The sequence below is a fragment of the Bubalus bubalis genome, chromosome 4, assembly GCF_019923935.1.
Source record: "Bubalus bubalis isolate 160015118507 breed Murrah chromosome 4, NDDB_SH_1, whole genome shotgun sequence".
In the NCBI taxonomy this organism is placed as follows: Eukaryota; Metazoa; Chordata; class Mammalia; order Artiodactyla; family Bovidae; genus Bubalus; species Bubalus bubalis.
The window spans coordinates 163682183-163686909 of NC_059160.1; the positions used below are offsets into that span (position 1 = coordinate 163682183).

Genomic DNA, 4727 nt, shown 5'->3' on the forward strand with positions numbered 1-4727 from the left:
CAAGTGGGACCAGGCACAAGAAGGAGCAGCACTGTATGGTCACGTATGTGTGGAGCTTAATCAAATCCATAGAAGCCGAGAACAGAGCAGCGATGGCCAGGGCTTGGGTGAGGGAGACAGAGGGAGGTGTTGGTCAAAGGATGCAAAGATTCAGTTATATGAAATAAATGATTTCTGGAGATACGTGCAACATAGGGCAATCCCAGGGACGGAGGAGCCTGGTGGGCTGCCGTCTATGGGGTCGCACAGAGTCGGACACGACTGAAGCGACTTAGCAGCAGCAGCAGCAGCAGCAGGGCCTATGATATATAATACAGTATTGTCTATGAACAAACATGGCAAGAAGAAGCCTTTGGAGGTGATTTGTTAGTGATGATTTCACAGATGTCTATGTCTCTCCAAACACATCAAATAACATACATTAAATATCTATAGCTTTTCTGTCAGTCATACTTCAATAAAATTATTTTAAATGTTATGAATGGAAATATCTTTGATGCAGAATTAGGTTAGGGGACTTGTCTCAAAATGTTTTACAGCACCAGAGCCTGGTGCATTAATCTTCACATTAGAGTTTGTCCCCATTGGGTACCACCTGTAGCTAGCAATGACCAGGCTAGATTCATAAATTAAATTTTGGCTTTCTGGGGTTCATTTTTCTATTTATCAAGTTCACCATTCAATCATATCTATCTTAAGTAACATAAAGTACATCTGAATAGTTTAAGCATAATAAATTATAATCAAATGTTGATTAAACCTAAGAAGGCTTCCTGTCATTTCTTGGTTCCTTGACTTATTAATAAAATACTAAACATCAACCATGTCAATACACTTTTCAGTGGTTTATCTCTCAGGGTGGAGCATTATTTCCATGCTCCTACAACATCTTGAGTTATTTTCAAGTGGACTTGACATTGTCTGGCTCAATCTCCACATTCTATGGATAACATGACTTAAGTATTTTGGGAAGTTGACCAGTTAGAGAAAGGCAGCACGAGCCTTAGAACTCAGGGCTTCCAATGCAAACTGTTTCAGAATCTACTAGAGGTCCCTTTGCATTCCATTTCTACTGCCAGTTCCCTAAGCCAGCATTCTCTTTCTCTTGATTTCTGCAACAGTCTTTGTATCCACTTTCCTCCTTTGATCTTGGTTTTTCCAATGTCTTTTTCATACAACATGAATTTGTATGAATTTTCATACAGTTATGAATTATAATACACAGCTAATCAGAACATACCTGTGATATTTTTAGAATGCATTTGATACCTCTTCATTGTCAGTAAGATGAAATCTGAAGTTTGTAATATGACCTTCAAGGCCAAGTATGATTCTACCATGGTGTAGGACATATTTCATAAAATTCATTTGTGATTATTTAATCTCAGAGTTTGGGTTAAAAAGCAAACAAGAGAGAATAAAAACGGTATTAATCTAAAGGTATTTCCTCTGGAAATGAAACAGACACGTTTCTATCCTGGAAAAAAGAGCTAAAAGCATGCAAAGGATGAGAATTGAGATAACAGAAATGTTGGTTTTAGAAGAAGTTATCATTCAGAAGATAACCTTGTAGTTGACAACACAAGTCTACCAGAAAAAAATTGTTTATTTTCATTAGTATCATGAAGTAAGTTGATAAGCAAATAACTTAGATTTCATTGCGTTGTGACTTTGGAAGCAATCAGACAAATGTGGATTAAGTGCTCCTTTTCACTGATGAGCACACCCATTCTATAGTAACAATTTTAGGATAAGAACCAATCATAAGTATACATTTTGAAACTGGTTTTGGAATAAATTATTTAGAAAATAGAAGCATTGATCAGCTGTGGAATGCTTTAGTTAGTCCCCCTCCTTAGAGGATGGTCTAAGAGCTAACACAGTTCTATTTCTTTCAGCATGAAAGTGATTCATACATATGTAGCTAAGCTATCTAAAAACAGCAATTAAGAGCACATCAGGTGCAAGCTATCTACATCCCATTATGAAGGGTACATAACCCTTATTTCCTCGAGGTAGGCATGAAGGGCATGTAGACCTGAGCTCTGGTACTATAGTTATCATTTTCTTTATTGTTTTAATTATATGGATGCTTGGAGGGAGTTGCCATGCCCTTCCCGACCTGAGGATCAAACCCGAGTCTCCTATGTCTCCTGCATTGTGGGTGGATTCCTTATCCATGCAGAGCCACCTGAGATGCCCCAAATAATTGTAATTCAGTTGAATGATGTTTATGGTCAGATGGTACATATATGCTAAGTCATTTCAGTCGTGTCCAACTCTGCGACACTATGGACTGTAGCCCAGCAGGCTACTCTGTCCGTGGCTTTCTTCAGGCCGTGGATTGCCATTTGGGCCATATGGTAGTAAAATAAAAAGAGTATAGGTTACAAAATTTCAGAAATTTCAAAACATGGTTTATATCAGAGGAAAGAATGAAAATGTAGTAAGGTATTTTACAATCAAAGTAAATGTCATCAGTATGTGGCATATTTAGGGAGAAAATATTCATGCACACCAAGGTGCAAAGTGGCCTTGAGAAAACAGATCTTCATTGATGGGGATGAGTTAACAGAGATCAGGTAAGGTCTGCCACAGACTTCCCACGACAGCTCTGAGAACTGCTACAGTGTCTGGAAGGAAGACAAATGGTTTTCTGAAGACTTCCACTCCAAGGCCATATAGTTTTTTTTTTTAGCTTGATATTTTCATCCTGAACATCATTTTTCTCAGAGCCTGGTGGACCTGCTTGTTCCTCAGGGTGTAGATGACAGGGTTCAGCACTGGGGTCACCACCGTGTTCACAAGGGCAGCCTCTTTGTTGGAGTCCAGCCCGTCCACCTGCTTCAGTTTCACGTATATAAACACACAGCTGCCGTACATCAGGGAGAGGACAATGAGGTGAGAGGAGCAGGTGGAGAAAGCTTTCTGTTGCTCCTTGGCTGATGGGAGTCGCAGGATTGTGGCTACTATGTTGCTGTAGGTAATGATGGTTATGATGAGGGATGTCAAAAGGACCCACAAAGCAAGGATAAAGGCATACATTTCAAGTTTGGTGTCAGAGGAGGAGAGATGGATCAGGGGGCCAAGGTCACAGAAGAAGTAAGGGATGACTTGGGGGCCGCAGAAAGATAACTGGGACACCTTCACACCAGACCAGAAATAACAGTGAACCCCAAAGCACAGCAGGCTGTGAACAGGAGGCAGCAAGTGCTCAGGCTCATGATGGTGGTGGAATACAGAGGCTTGTAAATAGCCAAGTATTGGTCCAAAGATAACACTGCTATGAGGAGGAAGCCTGCTGCTCCCAGAAATATTAACACAAAGGCTTGTGTGAGACAGGCAGCAAAGGAAATTGTTTGGTTTTTTTTTTTGCCTAAAAGAAAGATGATCATCAGTTTAGGAATAACTGTACTCATGAAGCAACACCCACAGGTGTCTGTAGCCTGGAGTCAGCACGGCTGACGGTGGCTGTGAGGGCATTGCCTGCAGTGGGCGCCAGGTGTGCCAGCAAGGGCACCAAGAAGAGGACTTTGCCCAGGTGCTGGGCAGCAGGGAAGCTCTCCAAGGTGAACTCTTGGACCGTTGTCCCATTTCTCATTACCATCAACATTTCTTTCCACAGCAGCATCATCTGTGGGTCTTAGCCTACAACAGAGGCATCCCAGCAAGAACAAAAGTTTTAGAGGAGCACAGGATCAAGCTCCTTAACCACCCAAGAAGGCAGCTACATGGAGGGCAAAGTAGTCCCGTTCGCTGGTTATTGGATCAAAAAGACATGACTTCAACACTAGTTCAGTACCGAGTTCTGATCCCTTGAGAGAGTGATGCTTTTGGAAAGTTATTAACGGTTAACATTTGTGAACTTCACTTTCACTCTGTGTAAAAAGAAGACAGGATCTACAGTTCACGTACTGGTGAGAATTAAATAAAATGAAGGATGTAATTCACTTGTCATGTGATATCAATGATTCTTATGTGTTCCTCAAGGTCTAATTTTAATATTGAAATCACTAGTGTATTTTTAAATATGGCATGATGAATAGGCAGTGTTATTCACATCTGCAAGTTATATATTTTACAGTATTACCAATTTTTATTTAAATAAAGACAACAGTAGGATAACAATATTCCCTTTGAATATGCCTTTTACAATATGCAACAAATTCTATGGTTCAGATTATAAACATCATCATTGTTGAAGACTTTACTAATGCTTGGTATTATGCTGGTCACTGAAATCCAGTGTTTCTCTTGCTCTACACAATAACCCTGAGTGTTAGATTTCCCTCACTCCTTCTGCTACACAAAGAGAGTTTGAGACATAGAGAAGTTCCAGAGAGGTTAGGCCACACAGCTGGGACCTTAGTGACTTCTGTCCAAAAGCCCTTACTACTTCCAAATGCTATGAAAATAGAAACAAATCCCTTGGTGATGTCCTCTCAACCTTAAGTGAAAGTTTAGCTTTATTGAACTTAATTGTTCATCATTCAGTTAATATCATTGATGAATTACTGACCGACAATATGACAGGTCTTAGTTTAGTATAATCATTTCACAGAACAGATTGGAGACCAGGGATGTTGGGGAACTGCTCAACAACACGGCACAAATAGTGAACCAGGATCTGCTCTGCCCTTTTAAGTCTCCAGGCTGGCAGGTCAGAGAGCTGGGGAATGACAGCAGCTCACAGAATTAGCGTCCTTAGGAAAGTGACCTGGGGACGC

At 40.6% G+C, this 4727-nt stretch overlaps 1 pseudogene; it reads right to left on the bottom strand.

The window, feature by feature from the left end:
- Window positions 1-2299: 2299 nt before the first annotated feature.
- LOC102406126 lies at window positions 2300-4241 on the bottom strand (annotated as a pseudogene).
- Between the last annotated feature and the right edge of the window lie 486 nt (window positions 4242-4727).